The sequence below is a fragment of the Bombyx mori genome, chromosome 28 (genome assembly GCF_030269925.1).
Source record: "Bombyx mori chromosome 28, ASM3026992v2".
NCBI classification, from domain to species: Eukaryota; Metazoa; Arthropoda; class Insecta; order Lepidoptera; family Bombycidae; genus Bombyx; species Bombyx mori.
In genome coordinates, this window is record NC_085134.1 from 349,319 (window position 1) to 363,346 (window position 14,028).

General features: G+C 35.7%; 1 protein-coding gene and 1 long non-coding RNA gene across 2 annotated transcripts in view; one reads left to right on the forward strand and one right to left on the reverse strand.

The window, feature by feature from the left end:
* Positions 1 to 14,028, forward strand: part of LOC101739483 (mucin-2) — a 42,888-nt gene that overhangs the window by 14,141 nt on the left and 14,719 nt on the right. The gene's annotated exons all lie outside the window — the stretch shown is intronic.
* Positions 11,353 to 12,959, reverse strand: LOC134201589 (uncharacterized). The gene is made up of 3 exons (XR_009976941.1): positions 12,393 to 12,959; positions 11,999 to 12,150; positions 11,353 to 11,627 (listed from the first exon to the last, which is right to left on the reverse strand). It is a non-coding gene; the product is annotated as an uncharacterized LOC134201589 (long non-coding RNA).

Below are 14,028 nucleotides of genomic sequence, written 5' to 3' on the forward strand. Positions count from 1 at the left end.
GATCGATATGTGGTATTTTCTGATGTTTTGATGACTAAAATAAGTTATTAAACCGTGAAAGTATTTTAGATCAAAACTCAGAATCGGAAATCTCAGGAAATTCTATAAGCTTTAATGTGAGTAGTGCCACAAACGGGACTCAGAGCCCGCTTGCTCAAAACGCCAAGACTATGGGGACACATGAAATTATCCATGCTTTTGACATCCACACAACCCATTCACGTGTTCTTTCTCAATGAATATGCAACCATAACAACCTTTAACTTACATCACGCGCACAATTTTATGTATAAAGTGTTGAAAGAATTGATACATCTCGTCCGACAAGCGTTTGAACAATATGACATAATATAACAAAGCTTACGAAATCTGGTACGGTAAGCCGTGGGACGGTGAGCCAAGGTTAAGTTCTGTTACCATTGTTTCGGGTTTCATAATAACCGGATTGTCTAATCTATCCGCTGGAAGCAATCTTATTCACACTAGCATTGTTGTTTGATGAGAGAGAATCATTAACCTAGTCTTCAAATGGCTTGGATTTATAACTACAAGCTCGGAATCAGTACAGAGCAGCTGCAGAAGATAGTGTTTATAGTCGTGTACCGCAAAAAATATAATTACTGGGGGTAGGATGTCTTGTGAGTCCAGGCAGTTAGCACCACCCTGCTTATTTTTGCCGCAAAACAGCAATGCGTTTCAGTTTGAAGAGTGGGGCAGTCGTTGTAGTTATACTGAGACCTTAGAACTCATGACTCGAGGTGGTTGGCGGCATTTACGTTGGAAGTTGTCGTGGCCTAAAAGATAAGACGCCTGGTGCATTCGTGTTGAGCGATGCAACGGTGTTCGAATCCCGCAGGCGGGTATCAATTTTTCTAATGAAATACGTACTCACCAAACGTTCACGATTGACTTCCACGGTGAAGGAATAGCATCGTGTTATAAAAATCAAACCCGCAAAATTATAGTTTGCGTAATAACTGGTGGTAGAACCTCTTGTAAGTCCGCACGGGTAGGTACCACCACCCTGGCTATTTCTGCCGTGAAGCAGTAATGCGTTTCGGTTTGAAGGGTGGGGCAGCTGTTGTAACTAAAATTGAGACCTTAGAACTTATATCTCAAGGTGGGTGGCGCATTTACGTTGTAGATGTCTATGGGTTCCAGTAACCATTTAACATCAGGTGGATTATGAGCTCGTCCACCTATCTAAGCATAAAAAAACCGTAGGACTTGAGGTTAAGGCTTGACCAGAAGACGGTGGTTTTTGAGAACAGCTTAGACGTGTAAATAGCGTCACAGTTACATGACAAAATTACCATGAAACAACAAAATGATATATTCAGATCAAGTACAGCTGTTATGTCATGTGCTTCCGTTTGTGTCACAACGGTCGTATGAACTGAATTCGTAAACAAATACGTAAAATCCAAGTCGGAAGATTAGAACCTTCTGGAGTCTTCTGAAGCTCTCATTTAAAAAATAATAAGAACTAGAGGTCCCGCAGTAGTCGAAATTCGACTATAATTAATTGGAATTGTAAGTTTGTACACTATTATGATTGGATTTTATACTTCTATAATCACAAATTTCGCCAGGGCTACACTATAAAAAATATATTTAATCTATTCTCAATTTGACAAAAGACGTCAAGAATAAATGTTTGACAATTTATAGTATGCATGCGTGTGTGCGTCAAATATATGTTATGTAGTGTGTGTAATGTTTTATTTATCGATTTAATGTATCTTTTATGTATTATTTAAAAAAAATATTAGCATTGTGCACTTCCTCTCTATATTCTCTATAAGTGTGGAAAATTTCATACTCCTCCGTCCGCGCAATTTTAGTAAAAAGGGATACAAAGTTTTTGCTTCACGTATTAATATATAGATGAATAGTATTTACCTACCTAAATATGAGAGTACCAGAATGCCGAGACAATTGCTCTATGGCAAACCAGAGGGCCACAGAAGTCGTGGCAGACCCAAACTCCGATGGTTGGATGGCGTGGAGCGCGACCTCAAAAATATCGGCGTCAAGAACTGGAAGGAGAAAGCCCTGAACAGAGCAGTCTGGAGAGACATACTGGACCAGGCTAAGGCCCACCCTGGGCTGTAAGGCCTAAGATGATGATGATGACCTAAATATGAATTAAGGTTGTTAATAAAGACGTATTTATCTTCTGAAACTTCGGTCAGTCGGTTTTTTTTAGCTCGATGTTTATATATAACTTATTGTCGATTAATATTTATCATGTGAAGGTGTCGTTTATCAATGACTAGCTGACCCGGCAGACTTCGTACCTCAATCGATAAACAAAAGGCCTAAACTTTTGTATAAAATAAACTTGATGACAATTCAATATTTAAAAAAAATTGAATTTCAACTAAAAATTTAAAAATAAATAATAGCTTAAAAAAACTACAATCAAAAGAAATCCGTCCGACGGGGGACACATCAAAGGAAAAACAAAACTGTTATTTTTATTTAATTCCGAGCATTTTCATATTTATCTTTTAAACCTTCCCTGGACTTCCACGAATAATTCAAGACCAAAATTAGCCAAATCGGTCCAGCCGTTCTCGAGTTTTAGCGAGACTAACGAACAGCAATTCATTTTTATATATATAGATTTATTTTCGATTAATATTTATCATATGAAAATGTCGTTTATCAATGATTACATATTCGTTTCTCTGGGAACTAGGAAGAGACCCTATAGAGGCAACACGACCGGATAATTCAGGTTTCATACAAAAAGAATAAACAGCCTTAGCAGTAGGCACCCGTCCGGCCACTTACCATCAGGTAGGCCGTAAACTTGTATACCTTCAAAGGCAATAAACACGTAGTCAAACACTCAATTATATTCTATACAGCCAATCAAAATCACTACTAAATAAAATTTTAGAACCACCAAATTCAAAACATTTCAATGACATTCAGTTTCGCAAGGACCTTAATATTAATTTACCATAAAAATTTACATACAACACTACATAATAAAGTACTGGTCTAGTTTTGTACCGGTCTCCCTTTCGAAGTGTTCCCAAGGTCTTGAATCACAGAACCAAACGATCCCATGTGTTTTTCATAAAAGAAAATTATGTCTTATTTGCAGAACCGAAAGGCGAGTTTTGTTTACTCAAGTCTCAGGGCTTTGATAACGCTGTTTAGATAAATGCCCTTAGAAATTTTATTAGAGCATGTTTTGTTATCCGACTAACGCAGAATCGAAGGAGGTTTATATTTTAACAATATTTACCATTGAATATTTCTGTTTCTCTTTTAACGGCCTTAAGCTATGAGACAGCAACAAGTACACCCACGCTCTAAATATTGTCGACGATACGACTCGACTGGGAATCAAACTTGAAGCTTATGGTGCAATATTCAAAACTGTAATCATGAATGCAACTAAGCAACTTTGGTTGGAAGTTGGAGTACTTGTAGTAGGTGGAAAGGTGTCGCATACTCGGAGGAGAAAGCTCGGATTGCTTTTCGTCCATATAAATGCATACCCGATCCTGTGGATCGAATGGTAAACAGTCAACATCGCCCTAAACACGTCATTACGGATCTTCCCGATCCACTAACGGTGCTTTAAGGTACCACAAGCACCGGTCACCGTCCTGGCCGAACCCGTCGCTTGCGACGAAGGGCTCGACGAGTAAATTAACCCACAGACACAGCCCACTGAGTTTCTTGCCGGATCTTCTCAGTGGGTCGCGTTTCCGATCCGATGGTAGATTCTGCGAAGCACTGCTCTTGTTAGGGCTAGTGTTAGCAACACATCCGGTTTGAGCCCCAAGAGCTTATCTCCACACTAGGGTAAAACTTAAATAGCCTCTCAAGCTTATCAGCATAGGTAGGGAAAAAAATTATAAAGAATTCCCTATTTTTGTCCGCGGATAATGATAATGCATTAAATATTGTTATCGCCATATGATATTTACTTATCACTACCACATCCTTAAGTTCAATTCTGAAAAACGCTTACAATAATAATTAAGAACCTATAACTGCCAAATAATTAGGTAATAAGAACCTATACCTTCATCATCATTCTCCTGCCCTACTCCCAGTCACCTGGGGTCGGTGCAAAATGTTTCTCCTTCCATACTCCTCTATCATATACTATTTGTCCCCTCTTGCAAATATCTTCTTTCACGCAATCCATCCATTTTATCTTAGGTCTACCTCTTCCTCTAACCTAATAATTAAGAAACTAAATTAACGAGACAATATTTTTCCGATATCCGGCAGACCTTCACAATTATTATACATCGAAAAGGGATCTTGCCTCAGTTTATATCGGTTTGTTTTAAAAGAGATTATCATCTAAACTCGAAGAAGGGAAAAGACGGACGTCGAATTGATTTTTCTCGAGAATCATGTTCAGTCCGAAGTGATATTTTAAAAGAAACCAAAATTTTCAATTCGTTGTCGTCCACATAATTAAGTGGAAAGGCGATATTTTATTTTAGAAATCTAACCATTAACTATGCTAAGCAGTTCGTCTTGAATGACTTACCATAAAACCGCATCCGAAAGTGAACTATGGCATTAAATTAATTTCGTCAGCTCGAGAACTACTTTCACTCCCATTTTTTTTATCTCAAACACCTTATTGCTCACTTTTTTCCTCCTACCTATGCTGATAGCCTTGAGAAGCTATTTCAGCTTCTCCTTCATGTGTAGGTGAGCTCACGGGATTCAAACCGGAGTGTTGCTAACACTGGCCCTAGCAAGAGCAGTGCTTCGCAGAATCTACCACCAGATCGGAAACACGACTCAGTGAAAAGACCCGGCGATAAACTCAGTGAGCAGTGTCTATGAATATTACTCAGGTTAGAGTAACGGCTCCTATAAGAATGAGCTCTGGTGAACACGATTCACGTTACGGACTGTTGAAGAAACAACGAGACGTGACTGGCCTCGAATTTCTGGCTAATTTATCAAGAAGCACGCATGTTACTACTGTTCCACTTCACCTATTGACATGTCCATAAACCCACAGTCAATTCATAACAATACGATTGGACTTCAACCTTATTACTTAAGGTGGATAGCGAAATTTGCGTTGACTATGAGGTTCGGCTACCACTTGCCGCCAAATGGGCCAGTAAGGATATTCGTCTGATGAACATTTATAAAAGATATAGTTGAGTAATAATATATTACATCGCATATGTTCGATCAGCGTTTTTTAAACGTCTTAGGAGCCGCGTTGGTAATATTTGTACAATGAAATAAAATTTAAATAAATAATATTTTATAAAAAAAAAAAAATTACGCTTTTATAGAAAATTCAACAAAAAAATAGAAAATAAGTTTTAATAAATTTGATTAAAAATAGTGTAAGAAAAAATGATTTTATTGTAAAAAAAAAGCGTGGGTTACTTTTCAGGATTATCAAAATAACCCTTCTACTCATATCTGTTCATAAATTATTTATAACTATTGATACCATGTACTACACGCTTTTTTTTTACAATAAATTCATTCTTTCTTACACTATTTTTAATTCAAATTCATTAAAATATTTTCTATTTTTAAATTGGATTTTCTATAAAACTGTTTTTTTTTGTTTTTTTAATCTATTATTTATTTTTCATTTTTTAGTTGAATTTAAAATTTTTCTATGTATTTTCAATTTTTCAAAAATTTCTTCTGAACAGTCGGTAACTTATCCGAGAAATAGGTGGTCGGCACGCCTGGTAGTTTCCCTTCTTGGTCTTGACGCAGACACTCCGGGTCTCAGGAAAACCAAAAATCGCTAATCCTGATTATCCTAGTAAGGATAACGGATCAAACTGTTTAAAATATTGAATTGTCATCGGTCCTTAATAAATATGCCAAATTTCGAGTTAATCCGAAGTTTTGAAGGGGGTCAAAATCATGTTCAAAGATTCCGTTACATACTAACATACGTCTGAAGCTAATAAAAAACGTATTAAAAATGTTATCAAATGAGAATATAAAACCACTAACGCAGGTTGTTGTAATAATGTACCACTGCACGTAGGGATTTCTAAGGAGCGTGCCGGAAGCAAGGTGTTAAAAATGACGAGCTATTTCTTTCCGAGAAGACATTTAAATAGTCAACGAAAAATCTTTTAATGACTTTTTGCATTGCCTGCAATGTATCATGAACATAAGTCAGCGTACGTCAACGACCTAGGCTTTAGATTGCGGGCTTACAAAGACAAACTTAAGCTTCGCTTAGTATGACTTACCGGTTTGGCTTCCGAAATAATCCCTTTGCACTCCTGTACAAGAACTCGTACCTATGTATGCGAACCGGAGAATTTATTTAGACTTGTTTCGTCGGAAGATAAAATTTAGTTCATAAATATTCGTTTTAGAGTTCACCTTCCAATGTGTCGATGACGCTCAGACACATCATTGCGGATCCTCCCGATCCATTAACGGTGCTTTTAGGTACTTCTAGCACCGGTCACCGTACTCGTCGAACCCGTCGCTTGCGACGAAGGGCTCGACGAGTAAATAAACCCATAGACACAGCCCACTGACTTTCTCGCCGGATCTTCTCAGTGGGTCGCGTTTCCGATCCGGTGGTAGATTCTGCGAAGCACTGCTCTTACTAGGGCCAGTGTTAGCAACACTCTCGGCTTAAGAGCTGATATAGCGCATGAGAAGCTGAAATAACCTCTCAAGGCTATCAGCATAGGTAGGAAAAAAAACACCTATCAATAAACATTTAAAAAAATCATGAAAACACCGGCCCATAATTTTTCTCTGTAAACACTTTTGCCTGAACAGTCCCTCTATATACGACAGCGTGAAATAAAACAACAACAAAAAACATTCTAAATTTAATAAGTTGATAAATATTCTTAGAAAGTGAAAGAGAATTGATACTAGACCAACACTTGCTACGGTGAGCACAACCGTGGACCACACAGAGACGTAATCAACTAGAATCGTAATTAACCCCCTCGCGTTTTAGACATTGTTAGGGGCGAGAGTGACCAGTTGTTATACCGTCAATTATTTTAAGGTCATTCCAAATCATTCAATGAAGTACAATGAATTTACTTTACTATCAATAACTTGGTTATATTTGAAGGAAAAGTCGTATTTTTCATTTGAATATTATTTTATACGTCAGCGAGAATTAGAGTGATTATTTTTGGAACGAAGGTCCTTATGGGACGATACGGAGGTGACCCTAACCGGGAAAAGACGTCCGTAACGTAAGATATTTTCTATTTAGTTTGTTATCAACAGATGTCGCTGCACGTAAATTCAACAATTCCTGAGGCTGCTCCATTGCATTGCGAAGTGGTTGACCCTTGCGATTATTTTCGTTGATATCAATAAAAAAATCATAATAATAAAAAATGTATACCCGAATAACTATGTTCTTTATACCTCGAATAGAACTTAAAATTGATATTTTTATAATAAGGAACTTCGTTCCTATCCGGTGTCCCATGACACCACACTTTTTTTTTCCGAGTTCTTCTCTGTGCCTACCGGTTTGAGACAAGTCTATTGAACCGACCGGTTGACTCAATATACATACCTTGGTTTCCGGTAAAAGTGAGCTCTGTATCACCGTCTTATTGAGAAATGTATGAATATTTTTAATTTAGACGCCGACAAATATTCCAGGTGCGAAGTCATCTTGTTCCAATTTAAATGACGAGACAGCCATGACCGAGTCATACGATCATACAAAATACAAAGAAATCGATCTCAATATACACTCCACTCAGTCTCCACAACAATAAGTAAAAGTAAATGAATAAAAATCCCAGACTCCGCCCGGTCATCGTTCTCGTCGAGCCCTTCGTCGCAAGCGACGGGTAAATTAACCCACAGACACAACCCACTGAGTTTCTCGCCGGATCTTCTCAGTGGGTCGCGTTTCCGATCCGGTGGTAGATTCTGCGAAGCACGGCTCTTGCTAGGGTTCGTGTTAGCAACGTCGTTAGGTTTGAGCCCCGTGAGCTCACCTACCAGTTAAGGTTACGCTGAAATAGCCTCTCAAAGCTATCAGCTTAACGTAAGAAAAAAAAACCAGACTCCGCGTTTGCCTTGCACGCATTATTCCTAAGGTAAGATCTATAATAGACCAATATGCACCGTATAAATCTCAATTATAAGACAAAACATACTAATTATATACAAACAGAAGATGAAATCGGTTTCCCGAGCGCTATGACATGTCCTTCGTCAAACAAGGCTTGTGGAGAGTACTTAACGGTAGGCAGCGGCTTGGCTCTGCCCATGGCATTGTTGATGTCCATGATCGACGGTTAACCACTGACTAGCAGGTGGGCCGTATAATCGTCTAGCTATACGGCAATAAACAAATAAATAAATAAAAAGATGAATTTCATAACCATAGTTAAATTTCTAAATCAATATTAATATTTTGAAATTCAAGGATATGGTTTTCATTCGTATTCGAATAGTTTTTAACCGACTTCAAAAAAGGAGGAGGTTCTCAGTTCGACTGTATGATTTTTTTTTTATGTTTGTTACCTCATAACTTTTGACTGGGTGAATCGATTTTGATGATTCTTTTTTTATTAGAAAGCTGACGCTTCCCGTGTGGTCCCATTTCAATTTAGTCCAGTTCTGATAATGGTATCCATGAGAAAACCATATAAGTCTTAAATTTGCATTAAGTACGTGCGCGACAAATAGATGAATAGGTAACTCAATAACGGCCGTTTTCAATAACGTATCTGAGTTTTCGGATAGATAGCTATCTCCGAATATCAGCAAGAGCGTATCTATCCTTAGTTTGCGTTTCACAATCACGGACAAGTGCTATCTCTCTTTAACCAACAGTAGATAGCTTCTTCCCTCCGATTTATCCGAGCCTCTTGATACGTTTCGTTCTACTACAAATACGAAACAACATCAGGATCAAGACTTATTTTATTTTATTCTAAATTATAACTATAATTTAACCAGCATATTGTAGACTATCATAAACACATTTGTTTATAACAAAAAGTAATAAAAACATATGTAGATTTTTTTAAATTGGACGTATTGCTATTTTTATCCTAGTCGAAATTATGAAACGAAACGTTTTGACAGTCCGTTTGCCATTAAGCAGTGATCAGTTTCTTTTGTTTGTTTTTCTATTGTTTACCTACTATATTAGATGATGACTTACCTCCAAAACGCTTTAAAACTTTCGTTTATAATTCTAAGTGTGTTTATAATTAAAGAGCTACAGTGAAATAAAATGAATTCTGTAAGTATCTATGAACTACATTGATAATAATAATTTTACTTTGAAAACTTTGAGTTCAAGTTTAGAAAATATATCTTTTTCAGTCAAGAAAGGCAGCACCCATGACAAAAGATGAGACGATGATTCTAGCAGAACTTGTGGCGGTGAAAAAACACATCAATAATAAGGCAACAAATGCCACAAACAATAAATTGAAGCAGCAGGCTTGGCCAACCCTTGTAAATGATTTTAATTCGTCGATTCGTCGTTTCCCATGAACTCCATCGCAGCTTCGACTAAAATGGGAAAACTTAAAAAACGCTACGGCAACATAAGAAACAACCTTAGTAAGGTTAGAATAATTATTTGATAGTTTGTCTCTAATAACACATTGACAAACATGATTTTTTCTTTAGGTTGCCGTACATAGTATTTGAAATAATTATGCTCTTTGTTACAGGAGGTGGTAAGGATTGCAGATGAAATTTTGGACATTGTTGTAGGTCACATATATTTTTAACACTTTTACAGCCAAGCGGAAACAAGATGGAAGAAAAGAAATGCAATGTATTAGCAGAATATCTAATAGCAAAAAAGAGGCTTGATTTGGAAAATGAAGAAAAGGAGATTGTTGTAGCAAAACTTAAGTTAGATTTAGATAATGCTAGACTTCGATCAACAATAGTAACTAGATTTCGGGTCGGTGCATAAAATCCGTCTCGTCAAATAACAGCGCACTTGAAATGTGAGCTCTTATTTTGTTTAGTTCACTTCAAACACAGCCAATGTCAACCCGTCTCACAATACCGCAGTGTGTATTCAAAAGTTGCAAAAATAAGGCCCGAAAAAGCAATTTAACGGCCGGAGTATCTTACTTTCGGTAAGTACATGAAGTATAAACTATATTGTAAGCTTTAAACTTATAAATAATATTAAATTTTGAACAAAATTACCGATTTTTAACCACCGCTACAAATGTTGGCCAAGGCTCGGCCAACACATGGACAAACTTTTGCTTAACAGAACAGTAAATGCATGGAGTAGATTTGTGTTATAATAATTTTTTAAAATTTGTTTGCAGCACTTCAAAATTAGTTGGTTAAAATTGGTTAATGCTGCTTTTGTGTCTGTTTGTTGGACTCTCATTAGATACTTAGCTTTCCATTTTTATTTTAGCTTTCCTAGGAATCACGTGTGCAGAATGGATCTCGATTGTCGCCAGAGAAACAAGAGATGACTTTTATAAGCCAGCTAAGAACTCCGCTTATTGACACTGGACATCTTTGCCTTCCGTGCTCACGGCTACTGAAATGTGGCCGAAACATTGTAATAAAAATACCACGCTTGAAACCGTTTAAACGTTGTTTTATTATGTGCACCGGTCGCGAAAACTTAAAAATATATATTACACAAAAACGTAACGCTAATAAAATAATAAGTAATGTATAGATACTAACAAACATACATTTCCAAAACATAAAAAGTAAACAACTAAACTTTTACTTTAATTCATTAATAAATTATTTTAGTGTTAAGCGCGACTCCCTTACCTCCTGTAGTAAATAGAAATCGGCATTTCAAGAAGCAAAAATAAATAACGCAAAACGATGTTAGTTCTCAGAGCAATTAAGGGAAAAGTTACTTTATTTGTTGCACCTTAAGATTGATTTAACATTAAAAGTTGTTTAAAATATGTCTTTTTATTGGTAAGTGACAGGAGTAATTTATTGCTTTGCTCGTTTTATGTGACGAATGATCGTAAGTATTAGATAATGTTTTGGAGATTTGTGACTTTATTACTAGGTGCCATAGTTGTTATTAGTTTGAAAGTAAAAGTGTTTCAAAACTTTTTTCTCCGTTTGTTAGTAAACGAATGTAGCTATATAAGTATATATTCACGCGGACAGTTTTTGCTTTAATTTTGTACGTATCCCTTTATCTAGTTACTATTGTTGATCGAAGATGCTAGATTAAAAAATTAAAAATTACTTAAAAGGATTTCATAAATTAAGTAGGCAATAATAATTTTATGTTAGATAGTTTTTTAAGTATATGTACAAATTCTAAATTAAATATCTTGCATGTACTAACCACTATGTAATAATCATTTTGGAAAATAAAAAATAGTCAAATTATCATTGGAGTTTATTTTATAAATTATCTTTGGAAGCAATTATTTATATGTAGTTGTATTTCAGATGTACGTTCTGGAAAATTGTTACGAACAATTATATTATTTTCCTGTAATGTATCTGCGACTGAAATTTCTGATTCTAATTCTTCTAAATTCATACTCCTGACGATATTATGCAGCATGGCAGCTATAATAACAGCTTGCATATTTTCTAGTTTTAATCTACTTTTCAATGATAATACAGGGAGTCTTCTTTTACAAACACCAATGCATCTGAAAAATATACATTATTCGCTTACTTTATTTTACAATACAGAATAACGAACTCTTAACTTAAAAAAATATTACCTCTCTATAGTATCTCTTGTTTTAATATGTGATTCATTTTAAATCGTTCCGATTGAGTATGTGGGTTAATTAATCATGTTAAAAGATAGGGTTGTGGGGATAGCCTCTATCGGCAAGCAAATAGCAATTTCCAAGTCCACCTTGTTATCAATGTTCTCTTGATATGTAGATAATTTATTATAATAGTGTCATATTAAATTCATATAAACACCTAAATATATAATATAAATAAATAAAAATATAATAATAATATATAATAATAATAATATAAATAAGGTAATATAAATAAGAAATACCTTTTCAATCGGAATGGTTAATTATAGTTGTATCATAAGTAGACCCAGGCCATCAAGCAACAACATTTTGAAACATCAATGATGCATTGCACACAAATTACACATTCAAAATACTCTTTTTCTATTTCTAAATTCCTCTCCTATATTTGAATCTGTAACACAAATATAAAATTTAGAGGTATCAGTGTGTAATAAGAATGAAGGTAAATAGCCTACCAGGTTATTGTATTAGTATATGAATGTCATTTAGGGCACCATGGGAATCCAGCAGTATTATAGAATTCCTGTTGAGTGTGATTTTGTAACACAACAAAAATTAGGTATAATTTTGCTATTGCTATAAACAAATATAAGTTGTAATAACGAGTACTTTTATGGTTAAAATTTATCTTACCTTTTTGACGTTACACTCAAATATGGTCTCATTAAATTAATCAATTCATTCACAACACCTTTGCTCAAAAATCTATAGTCAAATTCGTAATTATTGATCTTCGCCATGTAATTCAGACGATCTTTATTTTCCTAACCATATGATATCGGCCTCACTATCACTATCTGCATCACAATCCATTATCATTTGAAATAATTCCATATCACTATCATCACTGCTACACTATGCCAATATGAAGAGAAACAATTATTAAATTATAGTGATTTACTTTCGAAAGATAAACATGTAACCGGCCGATTTTGACAGATAAGCGAATGCCCATACTAGAGATAGCGCCGCCTACCGGAGAGTTACTTAAAACTCATATTGAAACGGAAGTAAGCACGATTTGTATGAGCGTTCTATCTTTAGCAGGCTATCCGTCCTCCCGACGATGGATAGATAAATCCGATAGGAACTGCTGCCCGTCGATAGGTTATTGGAACGTAAGTAAGGACAAAAATATAGATTTGTCTATCTTTAGTAACCGAAACTAGGGATAGATAGGTTATTGAAAACGGCCGTAAGTCAATATCACGCCAACCGATTTCGATGATTATTGTTTTTAGTGTATATTAATTTGTTTTGAAATATCTTCTTTTTTTCTATTTGAAGTCGGTTTTTGTTAAAGCATGTCTATTTACAATTATAGTTTTAAAAAGCGAAACGGCAGGAAGAGTGTTTTCAAACCGGTATTCTGTGACAAGAACCGGTTCCAAGCGGTTTGACTTAGGGAAGAAAGTTAAAATGTTGGTCATTTCGTTATGGTCCAGGAGCCAAGTACAATTTCGGTCAATTATTTCTTCTCGAGCGAAACTTCGTAAAATGCATTAGGGACCTATACTATAACTACTCACGACCGTCAGCTGCGACTCCGTGGGTGGGGTGGGCGGTGGCAGCCTCCCACGCATGGAGAAAAAAAAAGATTTTTCAGTCATTTCCTCCCATTTGAAATTTTGTCAGATTACAGTTAACCTAGTATTTTGAAGGAAAAAAAAAAGTCAGCTGGTCATAACATAGTGGATTATACGTCAGCTGGCTGCTTGAACATGAAAAAAATATATATTTTTTCAATGATTTCCTCTCAACTAAAAATTTACCTGGTGATCGTTTATATACTACTATGAATGAAAATTAATGTCAGCTTGCTGTATCTCAGTGGAAAGTTTGTCAGCTGGTACCTTGAAAGGTGTAACGCAGCAGCATCTATCACCTACTGAATCTTATCAGCTGACGACTTTTCCCTTGACTTACAGCTAGCTGATTTCTTTCATTATTTACTAGAGTATGTTAACAATCCTCTTATAAAATGTTGTCCGGGAGGAAATAACGTTTCTTAAGTTATCCAGTATACCTATGTACCTCCTCAGGGAACAAGCCGTATAAAACAAAAATCACAAAATATAACCTCAAAATTTCACGCGAACATAAAGTTTTTGTTTTTTCATTTTCGACGTAATGTTAAAATGATTTAAAGTACTGTCTTGGTTGTCTTAGTTTAAATCCTAGGTATTAAGTGTAAAAACTTAAGGACCACTTCCTTACAGCAATCACCGTCATGAGTTGTTTTGTTCCTGCGTGTTACTTATTAAAGCAC